The sequence below is a fragment of the Pan paniscus genome, chromosome 21, assembly GCF_029289425.2.
Source record: "Pan paniscus chromosome 21, NHGRI_mPanPan1-v2.0_pri, whole genome shotgun sequence".
Lineage (NCBI taxonomy): Eukaryota > Metazoa > Chordata > Mammalia > Primates > Hominidae > Pan > Pan paniscus.
Window position 1 is genome coordinate 59,676,621 of NC_073270.2, and position 17,557 is coordinate 59,694,177.

A 17,557-nucleotide genomic window follows, 5' to 3' on the forward strand; every position below is an offset into this window, starting at 1 on the left:
CCTCACTGGGTTCCTCTGAAGATTAAATTGAATAAATCCATAGAGGAGAACATGCAACAGTTACTGAATCAATGATTTCATTCTCAGGTTCTCTAATTTTGTTTTCTTTTCGTCCTGCCTTATGGCCATAATTCGGGTGATAAAATAAGAAAGGACATGGCTGGCTGTGGTGGCTCTTGCCTGTAATCCCAGAACTTTAGGAGGCCAAGATGGGAAGATTCCTTGAGGCCAGGAGTTCAGACCAGCCTGAGCAACATAGCTCAAAACATTCTCTACAAAAAAATGAAAAGATTGCTGGGCATGGTGGCATGTGCCTGTAGTCTCAATTACTTAGCAGTCTGAGGCAGAAGGATCTCTTGAGCTCAGGAGTTTGAGGCTGCAGTGAGCCATGACTACGCCACTGCACACCAGCCTGGGTGACAGACCAAGGCCCTGTCTCTTAAAATAAATAAATAAATAAATAAATAAAAATAAAAGGATAAAGAAAAGAGAGTTTGAGGAGAAACATTCTCTCTCTCTCTCTTTTGTTTTTGAGATGGAGTCTCTCTCTGTTGCCCAGGCTGGAGTGGCAGTGGCATGACCTCAGCCCACCTCAACCTCTGCCTCCTGGGTTCAAGCAATTCTGCCTCAGCCTCCCGAGTAGCTGGGATTACAGGTGCCTGCCACCACGCCTGGCTAATTTTTGTATTTTTAGTAGACAGAGTGTTTCGCCATGTTGGCCAGGCTGGTCTTGAACTTCTGACCTCAGGTGATCCACTCGCCTCGGCCTCCCAAAGTGCTGGGATTACAGGCGTGAGCCACCATGCCCAACCCACTGTGGCTTTCTAAAGCCAGACTTAGAGTTAACCAGATCTGCTGAGATCTTTCCTTACTTACACCTACTAAAGGTAATTTATTGTTCTTTTGTTAATGAATACATCAAAATACTCATATCTTTTATTAATCTCAGATAAAAGATCACTAGAGTATTGGAGGAATCGTTTCTAATACAACTTTTTCAGAAGAGGGGAAAGCAGCTTTTCAAAATGAAAATGAGGTCACTATTTCATTCACGTGACTGTCATCTTGTGAAGTTCATTTTATTACAACCTGATCTTATAAAAAGAATCTCATTTTGGTTTAACTTTTTTAGGCTACCTTACAGATAACTTAAAAGTTTAGCTGAGAGTATTTATTTCCAAATTCCACAGTTGTCTTAAGAAATTTTAGCAAAAAAGGCAAAACACTGTGTACAAAACAGTTCAATGTGGTGTTATCTAAAATAGTGTGGTTTGTAGTAATTCCACGTATAATAGTACAGCAAAAGAAAAATGACTTATTCAAGGCTTGTTACACTGACACCATGAGATATCTTGTAGCCATAAAATTGTAATCGTGTTGTTTATGAGGAAAAAGAAACCAAAGCGAAATATATCTGATATAATTTTACATACACAAAGCATAAAACAAAATAGTTTGCACTGAACTGGGGAGTCAGCCAGCGAGCATTTAATTGAGTGCCTACTATATGCCAGCTACTTTCATAGGTATGAAATGATCAATGTAAAAAATATTTGCAAGGACTGTGTAAAATTAAGATTGTGCCGGGGAATGGGATTATCATGGTTGTTTTTCCATTCTCTCCTCTAACATTTAAAAATACGTTGTGGTTTCATAATAAAGAAAAATACATGTCTGAAACAGCATCATAATAAACATTGCAGATGCTGATTTTGTGCTAACTTGATGCCAGGCACTGCTCTGAGCAGTGGTGTCTGTATCTGATTTACTTCCATGATGATGGTATTATCACCATAGAACAACGCCATTATTACCATAATAGCACCACACCCATTTTATAGTGAAGAAACTGAGACAGGATGTTCTAGCTCAGTGTCTTAGCTTGAACAAGCTCTCCCACTTAGCTCAGTGGGAATCCATGTTCTTAACCAAGACTTCAAGCATATCACACAAGGGTCTGCAACACAGTTATGCATGCGGCAGCTCCTATAGTATTTTCTCGACATTTGGCCTTTGGAGTGGCTCCCTCCCATTATACTGGGGTGTTCTGTGTTTTTCTGATTTATCACTCCCCTAAATCTTTACTCACAGGCAATACTCAATCAGGCATTGAATAAATCAATCAATTCCCCTCTCATAAAAGAGGCCAGGGATAATGTTGTTCACCTTCTTTTCTTTTAGAAGTGTCTGTCAGCTCCCTGAGATTTTCATAGAATTTTTCCTACATGCCCCACCACTGCCAGTTTCAACAGACAAGGCTAACTCAGTTCACTAGACAAGCAAACACTTCAACTGAGAAGGCAGTGATAAACACAGGAAGTTATTTCACCCTGGGAATATTCCGGAAACCAACTTTGAATAATTGCTTCATGTTCAGTTGGACACAAGTTCACTCCCAGGTTGACTCACGTATGTAAATGCTCCTGACTACCGTCTGACTGCATCACACACACCCCCCTACCTTTCCAAAATGCTAACTACACAGCATGAATCAGCCGCTCCTGATTCAGAGCCCCGAGTCCTTCATCATCAACCTGGGCTCCTGCCTTTGTCTCCTACCCTCATCCAGTCCAACAGCAAACCCCACCCGCCCCATCTTCTAAATAAATCCAGAATCTGATCACTCTTCACCATCCTGCAGCAGCACCTCAGTCAAATTCCAGTCATCACTGAGCTGCGTGACAGCAACAGCCTCCAAACTCCTCTCCCCGTTTCTTCCATTGGAAGGCTTGGAGCTGATCTGACTTAAATTTTAAAAGACTCATTCTGGCCGCTGTGTGGAGGGTGCACTGGAAGCTCACCTCTTTCTCTGGACCAATTTCTATCTGCTTTTTCCCTTCACATCTAAAATAGGTGCTCCCCGGGGATTTGGCTCCTGATCTTATACATACATGTATATATATATATATGGGGCGTGTGTATATATATATACACACACACACACGCACACACACACATATTTGAAATGGAGTCTCACTCTGTCACCTAGGCTGGAGTGCAGTGGCGTAATCTCGGTTCACTGTAACCTCTGCCTCCCGGGTTCAAGTGATTCTCCTGCCTCAGCCTCCCGAGTAGCTAGGACTATAGGCAGGCACCACCATGCCTGGCTAATTTTTGTATTTTTAGTAGAGATGGGGTTTTGCCATGTTGGCCAGGCTGGTCTTGAATACCTGGGATTACAGGAGTGAGCCACTGTGCCCGGCCGCTGATCCAATATTTTACAAAGTTTGTGAAGAGGATGACTAATTCGTGGAATCACAGGTTTTAATAAGTTCAGGGGCACTGGGCTCAGCAACTTGCAACTGGTTATTTACAGCAGGGATTCTCAGAACCTTTAATATCCTCACATGTCCTGGGGATCCTCAAGAGAAAGACAACAGCGGGTGTTTTCAAACCGTGATGTTGTCTCAGATTCCTCCAGGGCTTGCTCCCTTTGTCCTTCAGGTTCATGCTCCATGTCACCTCCTCAGAGAAGCTGTCGCTGGCTATCCATAACATCCCGTCCCCTTTCCCTGACTTAGTATTTTGGGGTGGGTGGCATTTATCAACATTAATAAAATGATATCTCTTTTTTCCTATTTATTACTATTATTTTTGCTTATGTAACCTCTTGAATTATCTTTGCTGATTAGTTTCTGCTACTTAGAGTCAGTAACCCAGAATCTATTAATATAACCTTCAGGAGTGTGCATGACGAAGTTATATTCTGTCCTGCTTAGTCTTCAGTGGTCACACGTTTTTTGTTTTTTGTTAGACAAAACAAAACAAAAACTCAAAAACGTGTGACCACTGAAGGTCAAATGTGTGACCCTGCTCTGTTGCCCAGGCTGGAGTGCAGTGATGCCATCTCAGCTCCCTGCAACCTCCGCCTCCCAGTCTCAAGCAATCCTCCCATCTCAGCCTCCTGAGTAGCTGGAACTAAAGGCACACACCACTACACCCAGCTAATTTTTTTGTATCTTTTTTTTTTTTGAAGGAGTTTTTGGTCTTGTTGCCCAGGCTGGAAGCAATGGTGGGCTCTCGGCTCCCTGCAGCTTTTGCCTCCCAGTTTCAAGCAATTCTCCTGCCTCAACCTCCTGAGTAGCTGGGATTACAGGCATGCACCACCAAGCCTGGCTAGTACTTTTTTTTTTTTTTTTTTTTTTGAGACGGAGTCTCCCTCTTTCGCCCAGGCCAGACTGCAGTGGCGCGATCTCGGCTCACTGCAAGCTCCGCCTCCTGGGTTCACGCCATTCTCCTGCCTCAGCCTCCAGAGTAGCTGGGACTGCAGGCGCCCGGCTAATTTTTTGTATTTTTAGTAGAGACAGGGTTTCAACGTGTTAGCCAGGATGGACTCGATCTCCTGACCTCGTGATCTGCCCGCCTCGGCCTCCCAAAGTGCTGGGATTACAGGCGTGAGCCACAGCGCTCTGCCTAGTTTTGTATTTTTAATAGAGACGAGGTTTCTCCATGTTGGTCAGGCTGGTCTCGAACTCCCAACCTCAGGTTATCCGCCCGCCTCAGCCTTTCAAAGTAGTGGGATTACAGGCGAGAGCCACCGCACCTGGCCTTTTTTTGTATCTTTAGTAGAGGTGGGGTTTTGCCATGTTGCCCAGGCTGGTTTCAAACTCCTGAGCTCAAGCAATCTGCCTGGCTTGGTCTCCCAAAGTATGGGATTACAGGCATGAGCCGCCCGTGCCCGGCCTTTGTTTTTCCTATTTATTATCTGACTTTCCCCGCTAGACTGTAAGATCCAGGAGAGCAAGAGCTTTGTCAGCCTCGCTCTCTGTGCAGCTAGACTGTAAGATCCAGGAGAGCAAGAACTTTGTCAGCCTCGCTCTCTGTGCATCTTCAGTTTCTAGAACAGCATCTAACATGCAGTAGGTGCTCTCATTAAATCTTGTTGAATGGACACAGGTGTATTGATTTTCTATCATTATGTAGCAAATCACTGCAGAGTTAGTCACTTAAAACAATACCCATTTACTGTCTAACAGTTTGAGACTCTGGGTATAAGTTAGATGGGTCCTTCGCTTTGAGTCTCACTCGGCTGAAATCAACATGTTGGTCAGGTTTGTAATCTCATTTGAGGCCTGAGTCCTCTTCTGAGCTCACTAGTTTTTGACAGAATTCAGTTCCTGGGCAGTTGTAGGACTGAGGGACTCAGCTCCTGGAGCTCCTAGTTGGCCGCTGTGTTGTTCTCTCCACGGCATGGCAGTTTGTATTGTGTCCCATACAAAGCCATGGGACAATGTCTGCTGCTGCTTCCCTAGTTCCTTTTAAGGGATCACCTGATTAAACCAGGCCTACCCAGGATAAACTTCCTCTTGATCAAATCAAAGTCAACTGACTGGGGACCTTAGATACAACATTCTTTTACCTTTGTCATGTAACTTAATCATAGTAGTGAAAGCTCATCAATTCAAAGGTCCAGCCAATGTTCCAGGTAAGGGGATTATGGATGCCAGGTACACCAGGTCAAGGAGGGGACAATCTTGGGGACCACTTTAGAATTCTGCCTAGCACAATGTGAAGCTTTATATCCCTTAGAATACCTTATAGGATTGGGGGTCCTCTGGGAAATGCTTTGAGAAAGGTGCTTTCTCTTCCCCAATTCATCAACCTCATTTCTTAAACTAGAGAGCATATCTGCAGACAGCTCTGGGGGCTGAGCAGGTAAGAAGAGTTCTGTGGGGATCGTGTAAAAGTGAGACTAAGCCCCAGCAAAGGGGGAGGGTCATTTGGTGTCCTATATTTTGTCTGTGATCCCCCAACTTCCAATATTTCAAGAGAACATGGAAATCTGAATTTGCGTATGCATTTTTCTGGTGTTTAAATCTTGGAAACAAATTCAAGTTTTAGCAGAATGCGTTGCCCTTCCCCGAAGAAACATGACTGTAGGCTGTACTGGGGAGGTTGCGTTGAAAATTGTTGCTGAAATGATCACTGTCTTTTGAAGGCTACTGCACCCATATCTTTGACTGGAAACTCTTCTCTGAGGTGTCATTTACATTTCTACTTGCTTGCATGGTGGAAATGTTTCTCGAGCTCAGAACAGAAAGTCCACTAACAGTTTCATCATATTTTTACTCCCTCCTCATAGTCACACGTCCTTCCTGGTGGGGTTAAGGGTTTTCACATACACCTGTTCAACCAACCTCAGACCTCAGTGATGTTTATGACTTGTTCTGTCTCTGTCACTTTCCTAACATCCAACTATCATGGGGTGAAAAAAATCGCTCTTAGAAAAGCTGCTTGAAGCCCTCTCTCTCCTGGCAGGAGGGCAGGAGGATGCATTTATGGAGAAAGTTTGCTTTTTCCTTGGAAAATCATGCTAATAGAACTTGAATTACAGAATTTAAAGCCTGTCAGGGAGGAAAGTGACAAATTAACCTACTTGGAGGAGAAATGGAAAAGCAGGTCTTATGAATGATCAGATTCTGTCACTTCCCTGCCCAAAATGCTCTAGCATCTTCCTATCAAGTTCAGGCTAAAATCCAGGTCTTACCATCATGGTTACAAGGTCTTTCTGGTTTCTGACAGCCTGTCCAACATTATCCAAGGGCACACGAGCTCTTTTCAATGTGTCAAATGTGCATTCACCTTAGGGCTTGTACAGTACCTCTTCCTTTTGTCTGGAATGCTTTTCTTCCTCATATTTGCATGATTCACTCCCCAGTCTATGAAACTCTGTGGTGAAATGTCATCTTAAAAGAGCCTTTCCCTGATCAACCCAACTAAATTCACATGCCCTTTTCTCTGTATTACTCCACTTTTTCATTTACTAATAGCATATTCCAGTTTTTGACATCTTATCACTAGTTGTTTGTTTATTGCCTGTTTCCTGTACCAAAATATAAGCTCCTTGAAGGGAAGAGCTTTGTTTTGTTCACTTCTTTATTCTAAGAAATTAGAACAGTGCCTTATCCACAGCATAGATTCTCAGTAAATATTTATTCAATGAATGAACGAATGCAAGGATGGATGAACAAATGAATGGCAGGTCTGTTAATCTATCAATAAGAGGTGTTGCATCTCTGCAAAGAGATGTTTTGTTGCACATTTATTTTCTTTTCATAACTGTCTTCTCTTTATTATCTCCTTGTTTCTAATTTTTCTAGGTTTGATTGCTTTTATTTTTCTAATTTTCTAAAGTGTGTGCTTAGGTCATTGATTTTCTTCCTCTCTTGTTAGTTAATATATGTATTTAAAGATAAACATTTCCCTATAAGCACAGCTTTAGCTGAATCCTACATTTTGATATGTCAAATAAATATTTTCTAATTTCTACTGTGATTTCTCTTAAATCATGAGCTATTTGGATTGCTTTGCCTCATTTTCAATTATTTAGACATTTTCTTATCCTTAGTTATTGGTTTCTAGCTAATTCCACTGTAGTCAGAGAACATATTGTGTGTTTTTAGCATTTGAAGTTTGTTGAGACCTACTCCATAGTCCAGCATGTGACAACTTTTGTTAAATGTTCCGTGTGCACTTAGAAAAAGAAGAGGTAGTGTGCAGTTATTGGTTGGTTTGTTCTACAAATGTCAGTTAGGCTGAGTGTGTAAATAGTGCTGGTCAAAATTTCTCCATTCTTACTGACTTAAATTATCTTTTTGTTTATCAGTTGCTAATAGAAATAGGTTAAAGCCTACTTCTATAATTGTGGATTTATTTCTCCTTTTAGATCTGGCAGTTTCTGCTTTATGTATATTGAAACTATTCTAGCAGGTACTGTAGATTTAGAATTGCTTTTTCTTGTAGGATTGACCCTTTTTGTTATTATAAGATAATCCTCTTTACCTTTTATATTGTTTCTTTTCTTAAAGTGTATTTCATCTGATACTAGAATAGCTACACTAGCTTTCTTTTGATTAGTATGTTCATGAAATATCTGTTTCTATCTTTATTTTCATCTTTTCTGTGTGCTTATATTAGGTCTTATCTCTTGTAAGAAGATTATATTTGGGTTTTTTTTAATTTAGCATAAAATCTGTCTTTTAGTTGGAGTATTTAGTCTATTTACACTTAAAGTAATTATTAGTATAGTACTATCACAATATTAATATATTACTATTTTAATTAGTTTCAACTTTTACGAGTTTCCCCTTTTCTCCTTTCTGACCTTTTAAATTAATGAGGTCTTTTTTCAATCATTGTGCTTCTCCTATTAGCTTGTTTTTTCTATATTTTTTATTACCTTATAGATTACAATGATAATTCCTGACTTATCAGAGTCTAATAAAATTAGTACATTTGCTAGCTCTCAGGCAATAAAAGAATTTGGAACATGTTTAGTACCGTTTTTTTCTTGACTACCTTTTGTGTTATTGCTACCATGTATTTGAACTCTACATATATTTTATTTTATTTTATGTTTTCTTTCTTTTTGAGATGGAGGCTTGCTCTGTCGCCCAGGCTGGAGTGCAGTGGCACAATCTTGGCTTGCTGCAACCTCTGCCTCCCGGGTTCAAGTTATTCTCCTGCCTCAGCCTCCCGAGCAGCTGGGATTACAGGCATGCACCACCATGCCTGCCTAATTTTTGTATTTTTAGTAGAAATGGGGTTTCACCATGTTGGCCAGGCTGGTCTCAAACTCCTGACCTGAAGTGATCCACCCACTTTGGCCTCCCAAAGTGCTGGAATTACAGGTGTGAGCCACCACACTTGGCCTTCTATATATTTTTTAAATCCCAGAAGACATTATTATGATCTTTTAGTAGAGTTGGTATTCGTTTAGATTTACCGACACATTTATCCTTCTGTTGCTTTTAATTCTTTCCTATGTTTTTATTCTTCCGTCTGAGATCATTTTATTTTTTTCTTAAAGGGTATCTTTTAGTATTTCTTTTAGTAAGGACCTGCTGGTAATATAGAATTTAGTTTTTGTTTATCTGAAAACATAGCAATCTTCAATTTTGATAGCTATTTCTTACTGGGTGTAGAACTATAGGTTGGCAGGGTTTTTTTTCAACCCCTTTTGTTTTTCTTTCTTCTTTTCTTTCTTTTTCTTTTCCATCTTATCTTTTTTTTTTTTTTTTTTTTTTTTTAAGGAGTTTGTCCTCAGACTTTGATTAGTTCTGCTGAATCAGCTGTCAGTCTTATTGTTGCTTTCAATTGAAGTGGAGCACTGCATCTCTCTTTTAGGATGCCTTCAAGGTATTTGTCTAGCTTTTATGTTTGTACTCAGTAGGTAAGATGGTCTGCAACTATGTAGCCATTTTTCCCAAGAGAAATTTCACATATTAAATGGCTTTGGTTTTCCACAGATGATGTTAGAGATAGCAAGCGGAGGTAGAGGGAATGAAGGGGGATCAAATCAAGAGAGGTTAAGATAGAGGAAGTAGCTTTACCTAAGGTGAGCAGACCTTAGACAATTGGCAGAACACTGGGCCAAAGGAAAGATATAGGGGGCAGGATGGCATTTTCTGAAGATAAATGACCCCAGAAATTCAGACACTGTGATATCCAATATTCATTTTATATCTCTCTTTATTGTGTTGTATTTCCCTTAAGTAAGTGAGGTTCAGAGAGGATAATCAGCTTGTCCAACATCAAACAGCCGGTCAGAGTGACAGGCTGACATTCAAACTCATGCCAGTAGACTCTAGATCCCACACCTTTCGCTGCTGAACTATATTAAAGATCAGAGGCTTTTAAAGTTTTCTTATTACAAATCATAATAAGAAATACATTTTGAGTCTATACACATACATTAGTAATCAAAACAAACCTTCCACTAATGGATGTTAACCATATTACCCGTGATGCACCATGAGCTTTCTATTGTATTCTATTCTATTCCATTCTGTTCCATTCCATTTCATTTGCTGGATCAACATAAGTGGGTTGGGCCCTGGCTTCAAATAAAAACCACTGCTAAAGACAGGAACTTACCTTAAAGGTTAAAAAAAGTACATAACTCCGATTAGCCAAGAAAAACTCAGAAAGTGAGAAGGAAGGGCAAAAAAAAAAAAAAAAAAAAAAAAAAAAAAAGTCACTTCTTTTTGTCTTTCAGGAATTTTAATAATAAAACAGCTTTGGATCACCTATTTTAGATTCTTCTAGTAGACAACCCCCAGTAGATTCCTTAACTTTTCAAATGGCATTGAAAAAGCGAGGAAGTTATTTCACCTCTTTGGGAGGCTGTCTCAGTCCTCTCTATCCATTGGAGGGCAGGGCAGCCACTCAATAAGTGTCTGTTGCATGAGTCAAGTAAAGGATCAGACCAGGGTGTCTCAGAGCCTTCCCTGCTCTTCTGTTCTCTGTTAAGCCACTGAATGAAGAAGGCTGCCACATTTTCCTCTGGGTCAATATCAACAGCAAAACAATATCCCAGAACGGTCATTTCTGGGACAATAAATAGTTTTCCAGAGCTGCTATCTTAGGCCTCTCTGCCACTAAGGGATTAAAGAGAAATGCACACCCCTCCAGAATTTCCTGTCCTGTCTTGCGGTTAACTTAAAACATTTTCAACTCCCGCCTCCCCCTTTCTCACCATCTCTCTTCATGGTTAAAGAGGTTATAAATTTGCAAAGGAAATGATTAAGCAAATCCAGAAAACTTGGCCATGGGACCTGATTTTTTAAGGCCTTAGTTTTTGAAAGCTGAAGAAATCTGTCCACTGAAGGATTTGCACATGAGTTTTTTAGTCTTAGGGCTGGGGCATAATTTCCTGTTTTTGTATTCTCAAAACTGTTAAGCTACTTGTGAACAACTGGCCAGCAAAGATAGGGAGGGGGCAGGGGATGCAGAGAGAGGGTTGTGAGCCCAGAGGGGAGGAGAAAGGCTGTTTCTCCTCAGTTCTCACAGAACCTCTATGAAAATAGAAAGATTTATTTATTTATTTACTTTAAAGACTGTGAAGTAGAGACAAGGGGTAGATTCTAGACATTGAAGTTGGAGGTGTGAGTGGTAAAGAGGAGAAGAAACATGTTTTAGCAGGAACTTGAATAAGCTGATTGAAACTCAAAGAACAGTCTGTTTCCATAAGCATGAACATTTCTTGGACACTCATTTTGTGCTTTGCATGGAATACATCATGAAATCCCCACAGCAGCTCAGTGAGGTGGATTCTGCTAGTGTCTCCACTTTATGGATGTGAAAGTGAAGCTGGAAGAAGTTAAGGAAACTGCTCAAAGCCACGTGGCTAGCAAGTAGCACGACTGGGATTGCAACCAAGGCCGTTTGGACCCAGAGCCTGTGTTCATAGCTAATGCTCTCTTCTGAAGATAAAGGAGGAGACAAGGATGTCAGCATGACCATAGCATACATGTTCATTTATTTAGAGCCAGGGAAGGGGGTGGGACACTAATCAAGGTTGCCTCTTCCCTTCCCTTCCCTTCCCTTCCCTTCCCTTCCCTTCCCTCCCTTCTCCTCCTCTCCCCTCCCCTCCCCTTCCCTTCCCTTTTTTCTCCTCTTAAAGCCACCAACTGTGCTAGTATTTGTATGTTTACTCTCAGATCATTTTTCCAAGCTTCTCTTCAAACTGCATTTCCCAGCTTCCATTACCAACTGGCTTCTGGTTAAGTTCAGCCAGTGGGTGGCACTGACACGTATTTTTCCTGCCTCCTCCCTCCAGTCAACAAAAAGGTACTGCTTGCAGAAGCCTCCACTGGGTTCCAGCTACCCTCAAGCAGCCTCACCCCCATCCACATGGGGTTCTATTTCCCACAGGGTGCCGGGTTCCCTGGCTCCAGCAGCATCACCTCTTCCCTTTGGCTGTGTGTCTCTAGTGGTGGTTCTTTTTGTAGCCTATTTCTATTTCTTTATTTCTGTTTTTTTTAAATTATACTTTAAGTTTTAGGGTACATGTGCACAACGTGCAGGTTAGTTACATATGTATACATGTGCCATGTTCTATTTCTAATCTCCGGGTGGGCCTCACGGCCCCATGGTTGTCTTTTCAACTCTTCCAGTACCTTTAAAACTAGCACCCATATTAATGTCCTTCTATTCAGCTCCTTGTCATGGGATAGAGGTTCCCGAGAAAACCCTAAGACAGAGATCACAGATTTTTCTTTTTTTTTTTTGGAACAAAGTCTCGCTCTTGTCCCCCAGGCTGGAGCGTGATGGTGTGATCTCGGTTCATGGCAACCTCTGCCTCCCGGGTTCAAGGGATTCTCCTGCCTCAGCCCCCCGAGTAGCTGGGATTACAGGCGTCTGCCACCACACCCGGCTAATTTTTGTATTTTTAGTAGAGATGGGATTCTCCTTCCTCAGCCCCCCGAGTAGCTGGGATTACAGGCGACTGCCACCATACCCGGCTAATTTTTGTATTTTTAGTAGAGATGGGGTTTTATCATGTTGGCCAGGCTGGTCTAGAACTCCTGATCTCAGGTGATCCACCCGCCTTGGCCTCCCGAAGTGCTGGGATTACAGGCGTGAGCCACCGCACCTGGCCGACACAGAGGTTTTTAACCTAAGACACAGACCCTGAGACAAAAACTTAGGTGCAAGTAGTTTATTTGGGAAGTGATCCCAGGAAGCACAAAAGGTGGGGTGGGGGGGCGTGCTCATGAGTATGTTACTGCTGTGGGTGACGGGTGGCTCGGTCTTGCTGAGGACCCTTGAGAGAACACAAAGATGACCCCTCAACATTGTCCCACTGAGAGATGGGGCAGCTGAGGTGTTTACCTTTCCTCTCCCATCTTTCACTGATTGAGAATTGTCCTTCGGGGCATAAAATTTCAGGTATTTTCAAAATGCCATGCAGGTGGGCTAAACAAGCTCCTACAGCCCCTGGAGAAAGCCACCGAGAGGAAAAAAGCAAAGAACGAGGAGTTTTGGGGTGGGAAGCTGTCAGTGCTGCAGGTAAACTTGGGTAGTCTGAAGACAATGGGGCAGGGCAGCCACAGCACCTACTGCCATGGCGACTTGGCCACCGTTATAAGTAGATGCAACTGTACAACCAAGGATAGCCAAGGGTGGACCTGAGCCCCCTCTCCAGAAATTCTGCCTTACTTTAGAATGGGGTGAACAGCAGGGAAAATGAACATTTTTCTTTGCTTTTTCTCCTCCCTCCTTTCTTTTTTCTAGATAAGCCAGCCAGCCAACTGCTCATGAGGATGAAGAGAAACTGGGGCAAAGTTTAAGGATGTCGCAAAGTCTGGGTGGCCTTCAGTCCGTGAAAGAGAACACATCTGTTCTATCTCAGGCTGAGGTCATCTGCATCCTCATCAATAAGCTGACTGAGCACTCATTACCTGCCAGACACGGTGCCTACATGCTCTAAATGCACGGTCTCGTTTATTCTCAGCAACTTTCCGAGGTAAGTGCTGTTAGCATTCCCATTCCACAGAGGAACAAACTAAGGCTCTGAGAAGAAGTAATTTGCTCAAGACCTCACAGCCTGGGATCATGGGTGTGAATCATCTGGGTGAATGATGAGGCCAAATCCCAAGTCCATGTTTATGACACTTAGAAATAACCATTTAAGTGTCCTTTGAAGGGTCAAAACCATTTAGAGGTTTTATCTCTTTCTTACAATCTTCAAAGAAGTTTAACACCTTATAATAAATATCTCACAGATAACTCAGGTCACTCAGTGAATATTAGTTGAATTGCTTTTGTATTAGATCCTACCTGCAGCCAAAATATAAATCTATGTTACCCTCCAGCTCAAATATCTTCCATGGCTCCCCATTGCCGTCAAGAGACAATTTAAACTCGTTACTATGGACTCTTTACTCCAAGTCCTTGAGATCCATCTGTGCCACCTCCCCAGCTTCCATCCTCTTATCCGTTCTCCTCACAGTCTCACTTCAGCCATGCTAAGCTACCTGCCATTCTCTCTGTGGACCCTGGGCTCTTGCACTTGCTGTTCTTCTGGGAACCCTTTTGTCCAACGCTTATTCATTCTGTGTGAGTTAACTCAACTGTCACCTCCCCAAAGTGGCCAACCTCCACCCACTGTGGTCTTGCGCCAGTGCCTTCCCCTGAGTCCCATGACACCCTGCATTTGCTTCTCTTACATTGTATTATTATTATCTTTTTGCCTGCCTGTCTCTCCCACAGACATGAAAGCAAGCTTTCATGTACTTAGGTTGGATTTCAACCTTGGCTCTGCCATGTGTGTTCTTGGGCAAAGTTGTTTTTTTCTCTGTGAGCCTTAGTTTCCTCAGCTGCCAAATAAGCAGTGAACAAGGTTAAGTCATGTGACACACAATACTTGGCATATAGTGAGGTTCAATGTTAGCTTTTTTTATCTAAGCATCTTCAGGGCCAGTCTTTGGACCAAACATGCTGTTGATGCTCAGTGAAGTGGCAGCTCTATCTGGACCAGTGGTTTTCAAATTTTCTCCTTCATTGGAACCACCTGAGAGGCTGCTAAAACACAGGTTACTGGGTCCCACCCCAAGAGTTTTTGATTCTGTGGGTATGGAGTGGGGCTTGAGAGTTTGCATTCCTAATATGTTCTCAGGTGGTGCTGAGGCTGCTGGTCCTGGGACTGTACTTTTAGAACCACTGGGCTGGTTACCTGGGAAGGGTAGATGTCTGGTTAGGGTGATCAGACATTCAGAGCTAAAACAAATTCATACTAGAGGATAAGGCAATCCACAATGGGTGTGGCCACAGGATATCTGTTTATCAATTTATCCATTCAACCAATATTTGTTGATTATCTACCATGTCCAGGCATTGTGCTAGACACTGACAATAGAACAATGAATGAGCAAGACAAGAAGGTCCAGATCTTGATAAGTTCACATTCTAGTGGCACTGCTTTGGAAGGTGGGGGCCGTCATTACACAAATCCCATGGGTGTGAATTGAAGGGACACAGTTAGTTTGGGGAATGGTTAGCCTTAAAGCCACTGATACCAATAATGGCTTTACTGTCTACTGTATCATTGTATTGCCTTCTCAACATGATTTCACCAAAATGATTCATTGAAACTGATTATGGTATTCCCATAATCCCCTTGCCTGGAACTGCATCCATCATTCAGCACAGTTTTAGGATGAAGTCAACCCATGGAACATGGCAGAATGGAGTGTCAGAGAACCAGAGCCAGGCTATGAGACTTAACACCAGTTATATGAAACGATACATTTCCTCATTATCGTTGTTAGCTGGAAGAGAGTCTCAGAGAATCAAAGCCAAAGATGTTATACAACACCTATTATATGAAATGATAAATACCCTTATTGTTACGAGTATCTGCCAATTCAAGTAGGGGTTTTCTGTTACTTGGTGCTAAAAGTTCCCCATGATAGAATAGCTTGCCTTTCCTAAGTGCTTACAATGTGCCAGCCACTGCACTAAATGTTTGGTATGCACCATCTCACTGCATGCTGGCAGCAACTCCACGAGTAGGCTCTATTATTAGCCCATTGTTGAGGGAGGACACTCAGAGTTTAAATCACTTGCTCTTTAGTTGGGAGTGGAGAAGATGAGAGGTAAGGCTGCTTTGTGGAGCAGGATGGGCCAGTAAGGATTACTTAAATGCATTGCAATGACACCAACTGAAACGTTTTGCAATCACACAATCTTCCTTGAGCTTCTTCCAAGATAGAGCAGATAAGGATGGAAACACAAACCAACCAACCTTATCTTCGTTTGGAGGACTGAGAATCATAGAAGGCAACTGACTTGCCCAGTTCAGCTTTCTCGTTCTAGTTCTCCTAATTAAACTTGACTGCTTTCTAGAAGTTAATCAACAAATACACTCTCAGGCTGCTTTGGCCCAGTTTCCCGGTCAGGCAATCAGGGAAAAAGGGCTAGGCATTGTAAAACCCCAGGTCCTGCAGCTCCCCCACGTGGCTGCATTTTGACAAAAGCAAGCTTCTGAGAGAGTAGATCACGTAAGGAACCAGCCCTTCCATGGCTCTCATTAGCAGAAGTGCAGCTGGGGGCCATTTTGTCAAGAAGTGCTTATTTGGAAAAACAAAACAAAACAAAAAATGAAAAAAAAAAAATCTATACAGGTGCATGCCAGTCCCCCGGTAATGAAATGTAACAAAGGAAGCACTTAAGTTCAGTGAGGGAAATACAGCTTTAAATTACAGATTGTACCCAGAGCACTTTATAAATGGTTATGTGTGATAATGTATTATCCTTACTTCTGTGAAATTGTGGACTGCAACTTCTGTCGGGGCCAGTTAAAGGGCCAGGAGATGGAGAGGGTTGCGTGAATGCCATTCAAGAAAAGGGCAACAGAGGCTAAGGGGTTAAACTCCCCAGAAAACCAATTTATGCAAAGGGCTGGATCCTGACCGGCATTCTGCACTAACGATCTGAATTACAAATTTAGAGAATTTGCTGCTCGGTAAGTAATTTCTTTTCTTCCTAATGGAGACTATAATTTCCAGTGGGCCAGTGCCACTTAATTTGCACTGATAGAGTGAACAAAATCTTGACCACGGAGAAGCCTAATTCTACTCACCGTGCAAAATTGCCCTTTAAAAAGGCTTAAAGAGAGACATTCAAAGGATGGTTAAAACCAACCCCTATAATCTTACATTGCTGCAAAGCGCATTCCCTAGTTTCCCCTGTGTTTGTATCTTGGGTTAGTTAATAATTGGAATTAGTTCTTTTTCCTTCCCCGTAAGGTAGGTAGTGTAGCTGATTTTATTTTTTTAAGGTATAAGATCTACTTGGGATTATCTGACATAAGAAATAACATTGTCAGATTCAGACTGGAGAAATCTGCACCCTTCCAGGCACTCTGAGAAGGGAAAGGACACAGATTCTTGGTTTCTTGAAATCTAATTCTTTAAGACACTTAGAATCTAATTTAATGAGACCCCAGTGCTTCTGGACTGTTTGCAAACAGACAAGAACAATCTAGTGTGTGGGAAGTGGGAGGAGGGAGGGGAGAGAGTGTGTGTTTAAACCCCTGATAATTTGTCTAAAAAGCAAGGGGATACATACAACAAAGACCAGGAATTTCACTTTCTTTCTCCTTTCCTTCCCATTTTGGTTTCTATTTTGTTACGTGCCTCCTTCTCCAAGACAACGAATGCAGGAAGGACCTCACTGGCTGCTGGGAACAACTGCCCTTTTGAATGAATTCTTTTATGGTTACCAGTCAAAAAGTCACCGTCAGCTGGAACTGGAAGGGAGGTGTGTGTGGGTGTGTGTGTGTGTGCGTGTGTACGCGCAGTGGCAGCCATTTCAGCTCAATAGCTCCATTCCTGGAAAGGCCACTTCTTCTTGACATGGGAGAAGACACACTTCCCTGTGTACCTAAAAATAAATAATAAGTAAATAAATAATAATAATAAGAAAGTCATTTTTGCTCCCTCCCCCAGGTCTTAATTCTTCTTTCTCTTTTAATCATGTTTTTCTGTGTGCCACCTTTGCTTTGCTTATTTCCCCCACTGCTTGTTCTGTCTGATGGCATTTCTGGGAATCTGTGTCCTAAAGGCTTTCTTGGGTTTATTGGTGAGTTTCAGCTCTTTTTCACTCTAGTTCCGCATAAGGGGTGGGCATTAGTATTTATTGTAAATGCATTGGAAATGGGATCTCAACAATAACACACACACACAAACACAAAAATGGAGTATTAACTTGTTTCTTAAGCTAAAACTGAATTTAGAGTTCTCTCAATAAGTCATGCGCTTTACTTCTCTCT

General features: G+C 42.0%; 1 long non-coding RNA gene across 1 annotated transcript in view; it reads left to right on the plus strand.

The window, feature by feature from the left end:
- The first annotated feature begins 11,391 nt into the window (after positions 1-11,391).
- The window catches only part of LOC106634196 (uncharacterized), a 30,895-nt gene continuing 24,729 nt past the window's right edge, over positions 11,392-17,557 (plus strand). The window contains exon 1 of the long non-coding RNA XR_004668285.3: positions 11,392-17,046. This is a non-coding gene — a long non-coding RNA (uncharacterized LOC106634196). The remainder of the gene's footprint in view (positions 17,047-17,557) is intronic.